A 21,631-nucleotide genomic window follows, 5' to 3' on the forward strand; every position below is an offset into this window, starting at 1 on the left:
AATGAGTATTTTAAAAGGGCGTGGGCCTTAGTTCTATAGGTGGTCGCCTTTCCAGATATCGCCATAAAGGTGGACCAGGGGTGAATCTAGAATTTGTTTGTACGATATGGTTATCAAATAAAAAGTGTTAATGAGTATTTTAAAAGGGAGTGGGCCTTAGTTCTAGAGGTGGAAGCCTTTTCGAGATATCGCCATAAAGGTGGACCAGGGGTGACTCTAGAATTTGTTTGTACGATATGGGTATCAAATGAGAGGTGTTAATGAGTATTTCAAAAGAGAGTGGGCCTTAGTTCTATACGCCTTTTCGAGATATCGCCATAAAGGTGGACCAGGGGGGACTCTAGAATTTGTTTATACGATATGGGTATCAAATGAAAGATGTTAATGAGTATTTTAAAAAGGTGGGAGCCTTAGTTCTTTAGGTGGACGTCTTTTCTAGATATCGCCATAAAGGTGGACTAGGGGTGACTCTAGAATTTGTTTGTACGATATGGTTATCAAATGAAAAGTGTTAATGAGTATTTTAAAAGAGAGTGGGCCTTAGTTCTAGAGGTGGAAGCCTTTTCGAGATATCGCCATAAAGGTGGACCAGGGGTGACTCTAGAATTTGTTTGTACGATATGGGTATCAAATGAGAGGTGTTAATGAGTATTTCAAAAGAGAGTGGGCCTTAGTTCTATACGCCTTTTCGAGATATCGCCTAAAGGTGGACCAGGGGGGACTCTAGAATTTGTTTATACGATATGGGTATCAAATGAAAGATGTTAATGGGTATTTTAAAAAGGTGTGAGCCTTAGTTCTTTAGGTGGACGTCTTTTCGAGATATCGCCATAAAGGTGGACTAGGGGTGACTCTAGAATTTGTTTGTACGATATGGGTATCAAATGAGAGGTGTTAATGAGTATTTCAAAAGAGAGTGGGCCTTAGTTCTATACGCCTTTTCGAGATATCGCCTAAAGGTGGACCAGGGGGGACTCTAGAATTTGTTTATACGATATGGGTATCAAATGAAAGATGTTAATGGGTATTTTAAAAAGGTGTGAGCCTCAGTTCTTTAGGTGGAAGCCTTTTCGAGATATCGCCATAAAGGTGGACCAGGGGTGACTCTAGAATTTGTTTGTACGATATGGGTATCCAATTAAGTTATCAACGAGGGTTTTAAAAGGGAGTGACCCTTAGTTATATATGTGAAGGCGTTTTCGAGATATTGACCAAAATGTGGACGAGGGTGACCCAGAACATCACCTGTCGGGTACCGCTAATTTATTTATATATGTAATACCACGAACAGTATTTCTGCCAAGATTCCAAGGGCTTTTGATTTCGCCCTGCAGAACTTTTTCATTTTCTTCTATTTAATATGGTAGGTGTGTCACACCAATTTTGCAAGGTTTTTTTCTAAAGTTATATTTTGTGTCAATAAAGCAATCAAATTACCATGGTTCATCCCTTTTTTCGTATTTGGTATAGAATTATGGCATTTTTTTAATTTTTCGTAACTTTCGATATCGAAAAAGTGGGCGTGGTCATAGGCGGATTTCGGGCATTTTTTTCACCAATACAAAGAGAGTAAAGTTAGTAAAGATATATCGATTTTTGCTCAAGTTATCGTGTTAACGGCCGAGCGGAAGGACAGACGGCCGACTGTGTATAAAAACTGGGCGTGGCTTCAACCGATTTCGCCCTTTTTCACAGAAAACAATTACTGTCCTAGAATCTAAGCCCCTACCAAATTTCACAAGGATTGGTAAATTTTTGTTCGACTTATGGCATTAAAAGTATCCTAGACGAATTAAATGAAAAAGGGCGGAGCCACGCCCATTTTGAAATTTTCTTTTATTTTTGTATTTTATTGCATCATATCATTACTGGATTCGAATTTTGACACAATTTACTTATATACTGTAAGGATATTAAATTTTTTGTTAAAATTTGACTTAAAAAAAATTTTTTTTTAAGTGGGCACGCTCGTCATCCGATTTCGCTCATTTTTATTCGGCATACTTATAGTGATAGGACTAACGTCCCTGCCAAATTTCGTCATGATATCTTCAACGACTGCCAAATTACAGCTTGTAAAACTTTTAAATTACCTTCTTTTAAAAGTGGGCGGTGCCACGCCCATTGTCCAAAATTTTACTAATCTTCTATTCTTTGATATAAGTTCAACTCACCTACCAAGTTTGATCGCTTTATCCGTCTTTGGTAATGAATTATCGCACTTTTTCGGTTTTTCGAAATTTTCGATATCGAAAAAGTGGGCGTGGTTGTAGTCCGATATCGTTCATTTTAAATAGCGATCTGAGATGAGTGCCCAGGAATCTACATACCAAATTTCATCAAGATGCCTCAAAATTTATTCAAGTTATCGTGTTAACGGACAGACGGATGGACGGACGGACGGACGGACATATCTCGATTCCTTTATACCTGTACAACCAACCGTTATCCAATCGAAGTTCATATACTCTGTGAGATCTGCTCAACTGAGTATAATAAAATAAACCCGCAGAAGAATACATACATACAAGACAAGTATTTGATATGAGTTGCATGAAAAATAGGGGAAAACCCTAGCTAACAAAACGCCACAGATCATTATTAGGGGGACTCATGTAACCTTATAAATACCTTATAAAGCGTGTAAACGTATAAATTTATCTAGTGCGTAAACGAGCTGTCAAATTTTGTATGAAAAATGATTTACGCAATTTGTATAAATTTACGCGCACATTTCATTGTGTAAACACGGTAAACTCAAAGGAATGCAACCTTGCAGACATTACAGCAGGCATTTTCATCAGAAATCTCCAACATCAGCAAGTCATTTACAAATATACCTTAGTAAAGACGTTATAGTTTTGATTTTTCACTCAATCTTGGCATTTTTTAATTTGTATAACAATCAAAAAATTTTGTTTGCCAATAATACAGCTGATAAACAATTAAGTTTATCAAGAATATTACTAGGTGCGTTCATATAACAGCGTGTGTAAATGGATATAATTTTACACCTTATAAGTTTATATGCTTTCATGAGTCCCCCTATTAATGTTGAGCACAGCTCCGTTTCGGTTTTAGGGTTTCGACTTGTCAAAGGTGTTTAGAATTTATGTATGTATGTTTGTATGAATGCAAGTGTTTGATGGTGGTGACTTGAAGCGAGTTTGCGGCTATTCTAAGCAATGCACTCGTATAATACAAACAAAAACATATCACGAATACTAAGTACGCATTAAAGGAGACGCAGTTGGGAAGGGTGCAATGAACTTTAGGTCAAAAGGAAAATGCTCTTGTTTTATGCAGGGAATGCATAGAATTGACGCAAATGCAATGATACAAATATACATACACATATATTTATATGCGTAACCAAGTAAGGAAAACAATCATCCAAGACGTTAAACTAATCAAAACGGAAGCACAAAAGAAAAACATTACTTACAAAAGCAATCATAACTCAAAGAGGGATTTTTCTCAGCTGGAACAAGAATATACACATAAGAAAAATAAAAAAATTTAAAAATTCAACAATTGCAATACTCGTCTGTCCAACCAATAAGTGCGGCACACAACTGTTGCACGTTGCATAAAATTGTAGCATAAAAAAGTAAATGCTTCATATGAGTAGCAGCGCAAAATAGCGTAGGTTAAGCGGAATTTATTCAGATGTAAAATAAGAAATTTTCCAGAAGCCTTCTGTGGGGTCACTCTGGCATATTAGGCTGAAAAACTCCCCGAACTTAACAGCGTCTTTGTCAGAGACGACTCTATAAATGCATCAATATTTTTGAATCCTGTAGCTCTGGTTTTACGTCGGGTTTGGGGCTTGTTACAAGCAAAGTACTTCTTAAGAAAAATTTGAAAATAAACAAGTAAGGACGGGACTGTCTTCGGCTGTGCCGAAGACTTCATACTTCATGAATGGGGCTGAATAATAATCTTATCCCGTTCGTAATCTCCAAATAATCGGATGTAGAAGATAAGAAAAATATAGTGAACAGATGTCCATACCTAAACGATTTTTAAGATAAATATAAAATAAAAAATGGGAAAAAACCGCCTTATCTGAATGATCGGTTGTATGGGATACATATTATATATTGCTCCGACCGAAATGATTTTTACGGGAAATCTTCTATGATATATTAGAACATAGAACGCCAAGTTTCACGTTTTTATATTGGAAAATAAGGGAGAAATGGCCAAAAATCTTTCTATCTGAACGATCGGTTGTATTGGATAGGTATATACTATACACATAAAGATCCGTTCAAAGTGATTTTTTCAGGAAATATTCTATGATATATTAGAATAAATATCACTAAGTTTAACGTTTTTGTGTTGGAAATTAAGGGAGAAATGGCTAAAAATCTTTCTATCTGAACGATCGGTTGTATGGGATATGTATTATATATAGCTCCGATCGAAATAATTTTTTCATGAAATCTTCTATGATATATTAGAATCAATATCACCAAGTTTAACATTTTTATATTGGAATTTAAGGGAGAAATTGCCAAAAATATTTCTATCTGAACGATCGGTTGCATGGGATATATACTATATATAGCTCCGATCAAAGTGATTTTCTCAGAAAATCTTCTATGATATAGCAGAATATGTATCACCAAGTTTCACGTTTGTACTTTCTAAATTGCGGCAAGAATGACCAAAATCGTTTTATCTGAACGATCGGTTGTATGGGAGATATATGTTATAGTGGTCCGTTCCTACCGGATCCAACAAATGTCTGATATAATACAAAAATACATCCTTGTGCCAAATTTCATTGAGATATCTCAAAATTTGAGGGACTAGTTTGCGTTCAAACAGAAAGACGGACGGACAGACGGACATGGCTATATCAACTCAGTTCGTCGCCATGATCAATTCGGTATACTTAATGGTGAATCTATCTTCTATATTTCCTAACGTTAACAACATCGGACCAAAGTTAATATACCATTTCATGTTCATGAAAGGTATAAAAATGCTTGGTAGCATGCTCGCATTTCACAACGACGGTCCTGGGCTCAAGTCATAGAAAAAGTAACCTCAAAATACCTTGCACAAGTTCCTCTAAACGGGGCGGCCCTCGGCAACTACCCTGCGTGTATTTTTTGCCACTAAACGATTTTCAACTGCCTTTCTAAATCGGCTTTAAATTTGTTGGTGCCGTCCCCCCAATTCGTAGGAATAATTACAAGTCAATATACCGTCAATTGAAAAACTGGTTATGCCGGCCGATTAGGATCTATATTTTGGCGAGCATACAGCCGCAACAGCACTTTAAGTCCAAAGCCGCAACAAAATACTCAAGTCTCTTGGTGGCAGCACTTGAGGAAAGATAAAGAAACGCTCATAGCTACCTATAAAGCAATTGACCGGTCGCTTGTATGCTACCCGTCCCAAATATGGTCACCGAGCCTAAGACAAACACACTGGAGCAAACTGCAGTGCTGTCAAAACACCGCTCTGAAAACTGCCATGGGATGTCTTCTTATATCTGACTGAAAAGGCCATGCCTCCCACGAATTTAAGGAGTCATCTCCGTCGACACTTTGAAGAACTTAAGAACGATACTTAAGAATTCAGCAGTTTGAAGGAGAGGAGCATGAAAAGGCTCTTAGATACACCAATAAAAAGGCGTCGGAATAATATGTCAGAGATTGTATGCTGAGTTTCGTTCTTATAGACAAATACCTGTAACTCGCAGTTGCGGATAGCTACCTCCCCAGGAAGCTCTACTTCGATCTGGAGACTGTAATCTTACTTATCCAAAATCAATCCCGACTTCCAAAATGTATGTCTCGCTTGTTATGTGTCCCCACATGACACCAACCATGATTGCAATGTGGAACCAGGAGCGGTTTTGGGGGGGGGGGGGGGGGGGGAGGGGGGGTGAAGGGGCGATGCAGGAATCATTAAGTGGGCTATGTGAAACGCGCTGATCTGAAAAACATGATGGTATAATGCAGTTTGAAGAAAACATCACAAAAAATTTTGCTTCGTTTCAAGAAATTTCTACTTGGCAAGATTCAACAACAAGTTCTGAGGCCCGTTCTATGGTGAAATCTATTTGCGAGACAGAGTTCGCGATTTCAATGATTTGTTTGAGCAATGTACTTTCTGTTACACGACCACTAAGCTTACTTTTGCAAACACCGTCAATAGATTTTAATCAAGCTTCTAAAGCATTGAGTGACAGTTTGCGAACATTAAACAAATAAGGAAGGCTAAGTTCAGGCGTAACCGAACATTACATACTCAGCGGAGAGCTTTGGAGACAAAATAAGGGAAACATCACCATTTAGCAAAATGAACCTAGGGTAACCCTGGAATGTGTTTGTATGACATGTTTATCAAATGGAAGGTATTAAAAAGTATTTTAAGAGGGAGTAGGCCATAGTTCTATGGGTGGATGCCATTTAGGGATATCGCCATAAAGGTGGACCAGGGCTGACTCTAGTATTTGTTTGTACGATATGGGTATCAAATGAAAGGTGTAAATGATTAGTTAAAACGTAGTGGGCCTTAGTTCTATAGGTGGACGCCTTTTCGACATATCGCCATAAGGATGGGCCAGGGGTGACTCTGGAATGCGTTTGTACGATATGGGTATCAAACGAAAGGTGTTATTGAGTATTTTAAAATGGAGTGGGCCTTAGTGTTATAGGTGCACGCCTTTTCGAGATATCGCCATAAAGGTGGACCAGGGGTGAATCGGATTACCGTTATGCGAACAAAGTTAATATACTCTGTGAGCTCTGCTCAGCTGAGTATAAAAATAAGTCGGGTTTTCCTTCCTGACGCTATAACTCCAGAACGCACAAATCGATTTCCACGGTTTTGCATTCGTTGGAAAGGTCTCGGGCTCCGTGAGGTTTATAGCAAAGAAAAGTCAGGATCGACGCACGAATTCTCGAGATATAGGCCAAAACGTGGTCCCGTATACCCCTAGAATGTGTTTATAGAATATGGATATCAAATGAAAGCTGTTGATGAGTGATTTAAAATAAAAAAAATAAATGTAAGGCGCGATAACCTCCGAAGAGATCTAAGGCCGAGCTTCTCTTCCAATTTGCGTCGTGCTCCTCTTGATTTTTCCCTACAAATTGGCCGGACGGGACCTACATGGTTTATGCCGACTCCGAACGTCATCTGCAAGGCAGATGAGTTTTCACTGAGAGCTTTTCATGGCAGAAATAAAATTTTCTTCTAATTGAAAAACCTTATTTCTAAAATTTTGATGTTTCTTTGCCCGGGAGTTGAACCCAGGGCATACGGTGTGATAGGCGGAGCACGCTACCATCACACCACGGCGGCCGCCTGGATAGTGTTTTTACATTATGGGTATCAAATTGAAGCTGTTGATGATTGCTTTAGTAAGGGTAGTTTTCATACCTATGGTGATTAGGGTCTCGAGATATAGGCCAAAACGTGGATCAGGGTAACAATAGGATGTGTTTTTACATTATGGCTATCAAATTGAAGCTGTTGATGTGTGCTTTAGTACAGAGTAAAATTTATACAGATGGGTGACTAGGGTCTCGAGATATAGGTCAAAACGTGGATCAGGGTAACACTAGGATGTGTTTTTACATTATGGCTATCAAATTGAATCTATTGATGTGTGCATTAGTACAGAGTAAGTTTTATGCCGCTGGGTGACTAGGGTCTCGAAATATAGGCCAAAACATGGACCCGGATACCCTAGAATGTGTGTGTAGTATGGATATCAAATGAAAGCTGTTGGTGGGAGCTTTAAAGTAATTTTCATTGTGATATTCGATTTAGTCGAAATAAAGACATGAGTTAATAATACCCACATACCTATTTACATACGTCCTATTCGATTTGCCTGAAATTCGGTATATAAATTTGCCTATATTAGTATTTACGATGCTTTTTTCCGGGAAGTTGACCAGAGAGGGACTGGGACTGGGATTAGGACTAGGACTGGGACTGAGACTGAGTCTGAGACTCGGAGTGGGACTGGAACAAAATACATACCACCCTCTGGGACTGGCAATAAGATATGAAGAAGAATGAGAAAAACTTGAGAGAAGAGAAAAGAGAAAAGGAGAAGGAGACTGAGAAAGAGATAGAATGAGACGAAGATGGAGATAGATGGAGCGAAAAATACGGACGGAGGAGTGAATACAAAGATTAGAAAAAAGTTTAGAGGGGCAAGGGCACGGCTAGACGGAAAAAGCTTTTTAAAATGTATGCATATAGACCAAATTTAGGGCAGAACAACGTCTGCCGGGTCTGCTAGTAGGCTTATATATTCGAAATCAACCAATCATATTTGTAAAATGAATTAGTCTTGATTTATAACTGTATTGATTGAATCATTTTACAGCTCTGACTTTGGCCCATTTGGACCAAAAATGATCCCTTCCAACCCCATTTAGTCCGCTAGTCCCTTTCTTCAATTTTGGTACTTTTCTTTCTTTTTCACTCAGGTAAAAATTCACATATTTCCCAAAAGATTTTCCGCACATTCTTTAACCCACATACAATTTTGAATTACCTTCAATGGATTTCTCACCACAAAAAAATGCTCAGTCAATAAATTGTACAAGCACAGTGACATTTTACCTAGGAAATGATTTAGGCGAGGCATTAAAAAGAAATGTATGCGCAAACACAAAGTCGTTAATTGTCTATGAAACAACCGACTTATCAAAAAAAAAACTCTTATTTTATAATAATTATAATAATAATGTTATTGGACACTTAGTGAAAAATGTTTGTCACTAGTAGGGCCAAACGTATGTATTTCAAATGCACGTGTGTCTCTAAGAAATTTGACATGGCTTCCCACTGATGATGCGTCAAGTTTAGTGCATTGAAAACTAAATAAAAGAATGAAAGTAAATTGTTTTATATTAAGTGTACTTGCCGCTCACTTAATTCAAGCATACCGAGAGATACTGACAGTTTGTGAAGGCATGTCGATAATTAAATCTTTCTCTCCCAGGTCAATGAGTTTAAGGAATTCCAGGACTTTTGTGGGGTTAAGCTACGCAAGGTACTTTAAAACTAAGTATCTTGATACAAAAAATGTTTTAGCTGGTAGGCAGAAATACTGCTTCTTGAAGGCGATAACTTTATAAATGTAAAACGAGAGCGATTAAACATTTTTATTTTTGTATTCAGCTTTTTATATTTTGTGTAAAATTTTCTCCGTAGGTGCTAGCAGAACCCCATTAAGCCCTGAGGCCTGGTATCAAAACTCACACTTACTGAATCTAGGCTATGATTTAAAGTTTAAACGTTAAGAGAAAAGGTAAGCATTTATAAAAAAGGCACTAACAAAATTGCTTAGTTTCATTTATGCTTGCTTTACTGAGTTTTCCACATATGTAGTTCGGCAACACCAGAACGCAAATTTTTTAGCCGTTTTTAACTAAAACCTAACTCATTGCAATCAACAACATAATGATGGAACTAAAGGCTTTGTGAGCAAAACTAGGTTCACAACCTTAGGTTGGTGAACGATATAGACTTACCCTAGAAATGTGAAAATAGAATACCATGAACTACATTTTATTTTTGTTTGTTCAGCTTGAATTAAAGCAAAGTCTTTACTATGTCTGGTAAATTTTTAAATTTTCCACCGAATTCGACACTCTTGTATACTTCTTTATATACCAATAAAATATAACAAACATTTGATAATTTTATCGAGATTTGGTCCTTTTTTCGATAAATTTGGTCCGAAATAAAAACAGGGTGTGTCAACCGTGAAATTCTATTATAACAAAGGCGTTATTCTATGGTTTCAGTAATCTATTACATTAATTTCCATAAGGCTGGTAGTTATTTCGCAACTTTCTTTTTATCACACGATCTGTTCATACATACCTAAATAAACTTTATAGTCGTGATCAAAGTTCTGTCTCACAAATAAAAGCATTTACATGCGTCATAGGTTTATTGCATACAATCAAAAATATTTATTTGCTCGCAATCATATAAATTTATTTATACATTATATAAGAAAAAAATCGCTGTTTCGACAGCTGAGTGGAATATCACCATTTGGAAAACGCCCGATCTCAAAATATTTCGAAATTCGGCGTTAAGTCGAGTTAGGATGATATTCCATTCAACAGTCAGTTTATAACATCAGCCTTCAAATACACATCTTGGATGTTATAAATTGATAAACCATTGGATGTGATACATTTGTAAATTTACTCGCAATTCTGGCGTCGCGATGACCACCCTCTACCACCGCACAAAGTTGTCCTTTGAAAAGGCCCGCTGCCCCAGAATCTCCATAACACGGATCACGTCCAGTACATCCAGCACACATGATGGTGTCTGCTAAATTTTCCGGGGTCGTTAGATGTTGATAAAGATGCTTGCAGTACCACAAATCTATTATAGGCATTTCAGTAGTTTTGAGGCGATTATTAGGTTTACGACTATCTCTTTCTATCGAACCCCATCCACTAATTTTCAGATTTAAGCCGTTTTGCATGGCATGCTGACAAAGAGATATTGGTTGTACTCTGTCAGTCTGATCAAATGGTTCATACACTTTCATCACAGCTATATCCATATATGCTGTGTCAGGATCATATTCACTAGGATAATATATTTTCTTCACTTTGCGTTCTTGCCCTCTTCCTGTGTTTATTTCACTTATATCAGTTACACCAGCAAGAAGGGTATACTTCCTCGCCTTTTGTTTTACTACACAATGTGCAACTGTTACCACCGAATTCATATTGACTAAGGAACCCATGCAATCAAACTCGTTTTTATAAAATAATGCTATCGTATGTGGGGCCTGAGCTATATCTATATCTTTGGCATTTATAACGCGAAATTGCGCATTCGTATACGTCAAACAGCAGATAAGCACGAGAGACTGGATCGCGAATTGAATGCGTAAATTCATTATAGTTTAAGACCGTTTGCATTACTTTTTAAGCATAAGTACTACGTGATAAATTTTGTGGTCGCTATTTATACCTAATTGAGTCGTGTGAATAATAACTTTTTCTTATAGATTTCAGGAATACTTCTAAATTTTAGTTAATTGATTTAACGAACAAATTTTGCTAAATTTTTTTTTTTTTATATAAAAAATTCAAGGAATTCATGCACACTCCAGCGAAATGAAATGAGCTCAGCTTTAACAAAACACTTGCCTTACTATTTCAAAAGAAAATTTCCTAGTAATTGTTTGTTTATTTTGTTATATTCACAGAGTAGAATTGTGTTATTAATTTAAAATATGTACAATGACGTGTTTTTAAACGGTTTTATTTAGCTTGACTTGACAGAACGAATTTTGTAATTGAAATTTAAGTAACTTCCTGATAAGCTACAAGATATTGAAACTTGGAATATTGTTCAGAACCCGATGACAATGCAATACTTCTAAAATCTCAATACAGTGGCTCAACTTGAGAACGAAACGGCGATCTTGTAACCGATGACCATAGAGTACTTAAATAATGGAGGGAACACTTCTCGTATGCTCTCTTAAATGGAGACAGCAATGTACCGCTCAGGGATGATGAGCCCAATCGATGATGGTGATGGAATTAATGTGCCCCACCCTATTATGACGAAGTCAGAATTGCAATAACCAGATTAAAAAAAAAAACAAGGCCGCGCGCTGATGGATTACCTGCGGAGCTAACCAAATATGGCGGTGCATGCATCAGCTTCTCTGCAAATTATGGTTGGAGGAGTGCGTGCACGCCCGACGATTGGAGTCTATCTTTTCCCAGTCCGCAAGAAAGAGGATCGTGCAAACTGCCCAAAATATTGCGGAATCAGCCCTCTATATCTATATATATAAAAATGAATGCCATTTTTCGTTGTGATTTAATAAATCAAGAACGGACTCACCTATCCAAACCAAAGTTTTAGGCTTTGTTCTGACTATTCAGTAGATGGTTTGTGTTTTGAAATTTTAAAAATCGGATACTAGGGTCTCGAGATATAGGCAAAAACGTGGACCCGGATAACTTTATGATGTGTTTGTACAATATGGGTAGCAAATGGGAGCTGTTGATGATTGCTATAGTATAGATTATTTTTCATGCCCCTCCGTGACTAGGGTCTCGAGATATAGACCAAAACGTAGACCCGGATAACCCTAGGATGTGTTTGAACCACATGAGTATCCATTGTAAGTTGTTGATAAATGCTAATGAAAAGAGGGCTTTTCTTTTCGCTGGGTAATTTAAGACTCGAGATATAGACCAATTGGGAACTCGCCTTCAGGTTAAGAGATTGCATTCTTATGTACTACAACCAGTTAAAATGGTATATTCAATCACATAACTATATAACCTTTTTAACTGAAGGCGCTGAAAAGCGCTCAATGTATGGTGAAATTATTTTGAAAAACACACCAAAACCCCATTTGTTTGGTCAGATTCATCCCACTTAGCCAGCGGATTATACGTTGTCATATTAACATACATACATCAATAATAGTTTAATCATTTACTAAACGATTTATTACCTACTTAGCTACGCTCTTTCGCTCTCAAAATGTATTTACTTTCGTCTTAACTATCTTACTTATTATTCCCACCTGCAAACTTGCTTGCATTATATTTATATCAACATGTATGTATGTAGCAGGCAGATCGACAAACAAAGTAGGCTTTGAAAAGACATCGAACAATATTATGGTGCATTTTTTTGCATAGAGAAATACATGAATATTTTGTATAGATAGGTATATAGAGCTTTGGCTCTTAGCATTAAGAAAATTCAAATTAGGAGAATAAATGACATTGGAGTGTAAACATCGCTGGAGCGTTTTCTTTGGCCTCACAACCATTCGTTAGCAGAATAAACGAAGCAACCCAATACGTTCAGTAGTGTCCGAAATTACCGCGGTGCAAATTATTACATAAAAATGCAAATAGTGTTTTTGTTCAATAATTATTGAAGTTTGTGTGAATTTGTGAAAAGAAGAAATATAGCGCAAAGCGAATTTCCGATCAAAAAACGGTAAGTTTTGAACTGTTGAAGTGAATTACACGAATGCATGTGTGTTTCCTTATTTAAAAAACATATGGTGTACCACTATTAATGTAGACATTTTTTTTAAATTTAATTTATTCTTTTTTAATTGAAAGAAAAATGCCACGACCCACACGAGGAAATATAGGTCGCCGAACGCGTCATGCAAATGCTGCGGCATTACAAAGGCGATCACAGACTCCAGATGAACGAGCATAACCTAATGCATCGCAGCGTGAACGTAATACATGAAATAGATCTGTTGTGCCTGAAATTATGCGTGCTGCTTTTAATTACAACAGTCAGATTGATTACAGTATGTACGGATATATTGGAATAATGGACGCATTATGTCCACATTGTGATGCGGCTAAATTTCCAGGTGAAACGCCCGGCATGTGTTGTGCTAATGGCAAAGTGAGATTGCCAGCATTAGAAACTCCACCCGAACCATTGTCTTAATTAATTTTTGGGACTTCTGAAAAATTGAAGCACTTTTTCAATACAATTCGGCATTTCAAATGACTTCTTTTGGTACTACTAACATTATTAGATATAACTTTATGCCGACGTTTAAGGTAAATACTTAAACACAGGCATGCTTAACCAACGAAACGATATCATTTCGTTACGATAATCAACGTTAATAAACGAAACGAAGTCATTTCGTTTCGTTTATTAACGTTAAGATCGTCAAATTAACGAAATGATTTCGTTTCGTTTTCTGCCATATCAAAACGAAATCAAATCGTTTATGTTGATTATTAATTTCAAACTATGCTGGCAAAGCTGATTGATGGCGGAGTCATTAAAGGTGAAAGCATTACCCAAGCTGATTGCAACTTTTCTCATGAATTTTGACAGTACGAACATTTCTCAGAGTATTTTTGACATTACCACCAACGAATTACACAAACAAATTACATAGAGTTTGTGTGTGTATGTGCGCTCGTTGTTGCCACCTTACGGCTTCACCATGGGTATAGCATTGCCAGCACAATTCAAACATAAAGTATCACGTTTTCGTTAACGTTTTTAACGTTAAAGAAAGCTTTTCGTTTCGGTTAAAAACGAGATACAATTTATCTTGATAATTTCTTTATCGATAATATTTCGAAGTGTTTCAACGGAAACGGTGGAAATTTTTTGATAAACGATTAGCTTAACGTTAAGGTGCATCCCTGCTTAAACAGGATTGTCCAAATCAACCTGAATCATAAAAGTATTCTATAGTTTTAAAAATTATTACGCAACATATACCTAAAATTGAATACATGTTGCAGATTCAGGGCCAAATTTATCATAAAGTTGGTACGTTATTGCCATACCCCGACGCTGTGCAATTGCTTTGAATACAAGACGAGAAATTATTTGTGAGCTAAAAAGGTTTTTCCATCAGCATAACGCATTAGTTAATTGTTCAAAATTGCTCTCGATCGTATGCCATCTGATAATCACAAAATCGTAATAAAGACTGACAGAACACCTTTTGGAAAGCATGAAAGGCGATTCAATGCACCGACAATTGTAATTCTTGGTGATCAGTTTCAATCCCGTAATATTATACTTCATCCCAGGAATGAGCAATTGCAACGTGTTTCGGAACTTCATCGTAGTTACGACGTATTACAATACCCAATATTGCATTGGAAAGGTGACGATGGCTACCATATCAATATACCAATGATTGATCCACGAACAGGTAAATAATATTTTCAGTCTGTTGATATTTTATCATTTGTATAAATTTCTTAAGTCACATTTTGCACTTATTTTCAAGTCTACATGTACCGAAAAAAGTTAGTGCCATGAATTTTTATTCGTATCGATTGCTGGTTCGTCCACAAGAACAAAATTATATCTTGAGATGTGGTAAACTATATCATCAGTACATCGTTGATATGTATGCCAAAATAGAAACAGAACGTCTTAATTTTATTCGTTTCGACGAAGCAAAATTAAGATCTGAACAATATATTCATTTGCAAGATGCGATAGCGAATGATGCTAATATTAATGACATCGGACGTTTAACTATATTGCCATCTTCGTATATTGGTAGCCCACGGAATATGAACGAATATGCACAAGACGCAATGTGTTATGTACGAAAATACGGTCGACCGGATCTGTTCATTACATTTGCATGAAATCCGCAGTGTGATGACATCAAAAACAATTTATTTGCTGCACAGTCGACAACTGATCGTCATGACATTACTGCGCGTGTTTTTCGGCAAAAATGTAAAGCACTTATGGATTTAATTGTGAAATTATATGTATTTGGTGAGGTGCGTTGCCATATGTACTCCATCGAATGGCAGAAAAGGGGATTGCCGCACGCACATCTACTAATTTGGCTGGTACATAAAATAACTCCGGATCAAATCGATAACTTTATATCAGCTGAAATTCCTGATCATACTGCTGATCCTGAGTAATTTCAAGTTGTCGTTAAAAACATGATACATGGACCGTGCGGTGAACTAAATGTGAATTCACCATGTATGATTGATGAAAAGTGTTCGAAACGATACCCAAGGCAATTTACTTCAGACATAATAACGGGCAATGACGGATATCCGTTGTATCGACGTAGATTACCTAATAATAATGGCAAAACGGCAACCATTGGAATGCATAACCAGGAAGTTGAAGTTGATAATCGTTGGGTGGTTCCGTATTGTCCATTATTATCGAAAATATTCAATGCTCATATAAATGTTGAATATTTTAATTCTGTCAAATCCATTAAATATATTTGCAAGTAAGTATGTAAATAAAGGGAGCGATATGGCAATTTTCGGTGTTACTGGTGATAATACAAATGATGAAATTACTCAGTATCAAATGGGGCACTATATTAGTAGCAATGAAGCTGTCTGGAGGATTATGTCGTTTCCAATGTACGAAAGACATCCTGCGGTTGTTCACTTGGCTGTACATCTTGAGAATGGCCAACGTGTTTATTTAAATGTAGCAAATGTATTGGAAAGAGCAGCACAACCACTAGCAACTACGTTAACAGCTTTTTTCAAATTATGCGAAACTGATACATTTGCGATAACTTTGTTATATTCTGAAGTGCCTCAGTATTACACATGGAATGTGTCTTCGGAAAAATTTCAAAGACGTAAACAAGGAACAGTAGTTCATGGGCATCCTGGCATTTTCCAAACAGATGCATTTGGGAGAATATATACAGTACATCCAAACAATGTTGAGTGTTTTTATTTGAGATTGTTATTAGTTAACGTGAATGGCCCAAAATCATTTCAAGAATTGAGAACAGTCAACGGTCATTTGTGTCAAACATACCGTGAAGCATGCCAACTTTTGCATTTGTTGGAGGATGATGCACATTGGGATTCAACACTTCATGACGCATCTATTTCGGCTCATCCTCAACAAATACGAATGCTATTTGCCATTATATTATCAACATGTATGCCATCAAATCCACTTGAATTATGGAACAAAATAATAAAAAAATAAAAAACAAATATAAACATTATATTGCAGAAGATATTTTAATTCGTATGCGTCATCATGCAAGAAATCCTGATTTGTTGATAACTTTGGAAATGTACAACGAAGCTTTGATAATAATTGAAGATATGTGTCTAACGATGGCAAATAAAACATTAGTACAATTGGATATGATCGCACCAAATCGTGAGATGCATTATCTGTGTGATCGTGAATTGCAATGTGAGCAGGAATTCAATTCTAATGATTTGCATTTATTTGTACAATCGAATATAACCAAAATGAATATTCAGCAAAAACATCTATATGACACAATCATGCAAGCCATTTCCAATAATGCAGGTGGATTATATTTCTTGGATGCACCTGGTGGTACAGGCAAAACTTTCGTTATATCACTGATTTTAGCGACTATTCGATCGGAACAGAAAATTGCATTGGCACTTGCATCTTCGGGAATTGCTGCTACATTATTAGAAGGTGGTCGGACATCACACTCTCCATTAAAATAGCTATTGAATGTACAGGTGATTGAAACTCCAACTTGCAATATTTCAAGAAATTCTGCTATGACAACAGTTCTGCGATTAACGTCAATTATTTTATGGGACGAGTGTACAATGGCGAAAAAAAAATTACTAGAAGCATTTAATCGAACAATGCAAGATTTACGTGGTAATCAACAACTGTTTGGTGGTGCTCTGACATTACTTTCAGGGGATTTTCGACAAACATTGCCTGTCATTCCTCGATCAAATCCTGCTGATGAAATAAATGCCTGTTTGAAATCATCAGTTTTTTGGAAATATGTACAAAAATTGACACTTAAAATTAATATGCGTATTCACCTACAAAATGATCCAGCTGCCCATGACTTTTCAAAAAAATTGTTAGAAATTGGTGATAGCAAAATACAAATCGACAGAACCAACGGATTGATCACTGTACCGAACAATTTTTGTACAATTACGAAATCGATAGATGAATTTATTGAATGTGTTTTCCAAATATTCTTCAGAATTACAGGAATCATGATTCGTTGAGAGAACGCGCCATTTTAGCACCGAAGAACATTCATATCAAAGCCATTCATTTTCAAATTCAAGCAAAATTCCCAGGTGTAGTCACGACATATAAATCAATTGGCAGTGCTATGAATCAAGATGAGCAATGAATTATCCAATTGAATTTTATATTAATCCACCAAAACTGTGTAATGGCACCAGATTGGCAGTGAAAAATTTATTGCCAAATTTGATTGAAGCTACGATCTTAACTGGTACGCCATTTGAATTCAAAGGATTACAATATCCTGTGCGTTTATCATTTGCGATGTCCATCAACAAAGCCCAAGGGCAAACACTTAACGTTTGTGGTGTGAATTTGGAGGAATCATGTTTTTCACATGGCCAACTTTATGTTGCCTGTTCCTGAGTCGGTATCCCCAGCCGTTTGTTTATTCATGCTCAAAAGGGAAAAACAAAAAATATTGTTTATTCAAATGTTTTGGATTAAGTTTTAAAATAGCTAGCAAATAATAGAATATCTTTTTTTTTGTAATAAATGAGTTTGATTTAATATTTCACTTTATACGTAGCGAAGCACGTACCGGGCCGCTAGTATCGCATATATAGTCCTGTCATGCGTATTGTGGTTTCAGACCTGGAAAGTCTACCAGATTTTCCCAGCCGACTTTAAAGCCGCTTTCGTCAGCCCGAAAAGGAACTGCCTATATGCCGCTTTGTCTAAATTTGGATTCCCCGCAAAATTATGCGGCTGTGCAAAATGACGTTGAGCAACACCATCAGCTCAGTCAGAATTGGAAAGGACCCTTTGCGAGCCATTCGAAACTAAACGAGGTTTCAGAGAGAGTGACCCTCTATCGTTCGATTTCTTTGAAGCTGGAGAACTTAACCGCTATGGAGCAATATTCCATAAAAGCGTGTAAATATTGGCGTGTGCTGCTGGCATTGATATCATCGGCCGGAACACCCGCGCCGTAAATTATGCTTACCTCAAACTGGAGAAAGGAGCGGAAAAGATGGTTTTGATGGTAAATGAGGACAAAATGAAGTATATGCTGTCATCGAGCAAAGAGTCAGCGCATTTGCGCCTTGGCTTCCTTCCTTCCTTTTGTTGGGAGCCAGAATTAACACAAACCATAACATGAGCTCTGAAACCTAATTACTTACTTACGTAATTGCCGCTTAACCGTTTAAACGGTTATGGCCGTCCTACAAGGCGCCAATTGTTCACACCAAGAGAGTTTAAATCGTTTTCCACCTAGTCCTTCCAGCCCAGTGGGGGCCGGCCTCTACCTCTGCTTCCATAGGCGGGTTCTGATAGAAACAATTTCTTGGCCGGAGCGTCATCTTTTATTCGCATAGCATGGCCTAGCCAGCGCAGTCGCTGCGTTTTAATTCGCTGGACTATGTTGATGTCTGCGTAGAGCTCGTACAGCTCATCGAATATTCACTCTTGCCTAATACTCTCGGCAAACAAAAATCATGCTCTACAAGTCATTTATCGTAATATAAATAATAAAATAATGCGCGCTATGCATAATGGTCGCATCACAATGAAGTGTCTGATGTTCATGAGTATTGTTGCGGAAGGGAACGTCGTCACAATCGCGAAAGATGTTGCGTTTGTAAATATAAAAGAACTTCAGACTTAGGCCCAGTTTTCAGTACTTGGTTACTTACTTAATTGGCCCTTAACCATTCAAATGGTTAAGCGGTTTCCACGTGGTCCTTCCAGCGGAGTTGGGGCCAAGCTCTTCGTTTGCTTCGATATGCGGTTTCGGATAAAAATACTTTCTTAGCCGGAACATCGTCTCACATTCGCATGAGATGACCTAGCCAGCGGCCTCATCCTTTTAATTCGCTGGACTATGATGGTGTCTGCGTAAAGCTCGTACAACTCATCTGTAAATCTTCTTCGGTACTCACCATTGCCAATGCGTAGAGGTCCGTGAATCTTTCGAAGAATATTTCTCTCGAACACTCCCAGAGCCGCTTCATCTGCTGTCCACGCTTTCGCACCATATACCAGAACGGGTATGATAAATGACTTGTAGAGCATGATTTTCGTTTGCCGATAGGGTACTTTACTGCCTTTTCTTTTTTTAGAGATTTGGTCCTTTTCGATAAATTTTGGTCCGAAATTAGAACGTGGTATGGCAACCGTGAAATTCTCTAACGCAAAAAACCATAAACTGATTGGTTGGCTCTGGTATCGTTATAACAAAGGCGTTATTCTATGGTTTCAATAACCTATTACATTAATTTCCATAAGGCAACTTCCTTTTTATCTCATGATCTTTTCATACATACCTGATTAAACTTTACACTCGTAATCAAAGTTTGGTCTCACAAATAAAAGCATTTACATGCGTCACACTTTTATTGCATACAATCAAAAATATTATAATATTATTATTATTACCAGTGGTTGAAATTCAACCATATGAGTTAAAATAATATATACAATTTTTATTGTTCATACTTAACGATATTTACCTTAGTAAGAAAAAGAGTTATTTAAAAATGTTAAAATTTTTATTAATATTAATATATTGCTAAATTGAACAATTTCAATACTGAACAAAACTTAAAAAACTATTACATAGTTCAAAACTAACTAAAATTTTAATTTATATTTATTTATTTATTCTAAGATGGCTTTAAAGTACTTTTTGGACGTAATGTTTAAAAATATAAGAAACTATAGCTATTGATATATAAGAAGCTATTTGTTCTTATAAAAAGTAACATTGCAAACTAAAATTCTCAAAAATTCTACGGCTACTCTGGTAAAAAAAACATATTCCAAGTTTATTTGTAGCTAATAAAATGCTTAATGACTACGTAGAACTTCTTTATATACAATATTTTTTGTAAACACTCTGTTGTCATTAAGTAAGTTAAGGAAAGGAAAGGACAGGAAAGAAAAGGAAAGGAAAGTAAAGGAAAAGAAAGGAAAGGAGAGGAAAGGAAAGGAAAGTAAAGGAAAAGAAAGGAAAGTAAAGGAAAGGAAAAAAGGAAAATCAATAGAAGGGAAATTAAAATAAAAGAAATATAATTTGTCGTTTTAATATAAGATAATAGGAACATTCGATGGGTAATATAATGAATAAGTAAGCTCAAAATAGGGAAATGTTATATTGATCTGGCCGGAAGGGTATGATTTAATCAATCTGCTTCTCGTAAACAAAAGGTAGGAAAAGGAAAGGTAAGCAAAGGAAAGAAAAGAAAAGGAAATGAAAGGAATGGAAAGGAAAGGAAAAGAAAAGAAAGGAAGGAAAGGAAAGGAAAGAAAAGGAAAGCAAAGGAAAGAAAACAAAGGGAACGAAAATAAAAGAATAGATTGGAAAAGAAAGGAAAGCAAAGGAGAGAAAAGAAATAGAAAGCAAAGGATATTTGGACTTATTGCAAATTTTAAACTCCTACTTTCAGTATTTTTACCAACAATAAATTAGCATGCTTACTTTGTTTTGTTTTTATAAACACTTGGTGCATGATCAGCTATGTATTTTTGTTTCATTTTTATTGCGTACAAAGCAACTCTTCGGCCATGCTCACGATTCAGCATAGTACACAAAAAGTAAGTACACACACACACAGCGTGTCTATAGTATGAATAAGTGCATGTGTATTGGTGTGACATTTATGTAAAATTTTTTATATTAAAATGATTTTTCAATTTTTTTTATTTATGGATAACAGTGCAGCTCAAACTTTTCCTATCAATACATATATAACTTGTATACCTTAGAATTATTGTTTAGTAGAAAACGGTTCCATATTTTTTCATCTTGTCTATTTATATATAAGATTATTATTATATTATTATTATACTCAGTTGAGCAGAGCTCACACAGTATATTAACTTTGATTGGAAAACGGTTGGTTGTACAGGTATAAAGGAATCGAGATAGATATAGACTGCCATATACCAAAATCATCAGTATCGAAAAAAAATTTGATTGAGCCATGTCCGTCCGTCCGTCCGTCCGTCTGTCCGTCTGCCCGTTAACACGATAACTTGAGTAAATTTTTAGGTATCTTGATGAAATTTGGTATGTAGGTTCCCGGACACTCATCTCAGATCGCTATTTAAAATGAAC

The sequence above is a fragment of the Eurosta solidaginis genome, chromosome 3 (assembly GCF_040869045.1).
Source record: "Eurosta solidaginis isolate ZX-2024a chromosome 3, ASM4086904v1, whole genome shotgun sequence".
In the NCBI taxonomy this organism is placed as follows: domain Eukaryota; kingdom Metazoa; phylum Arthropoda; class Insecta; order Diptera; family Tephritidae; genus Eurosta; species Eurosta solidaginis.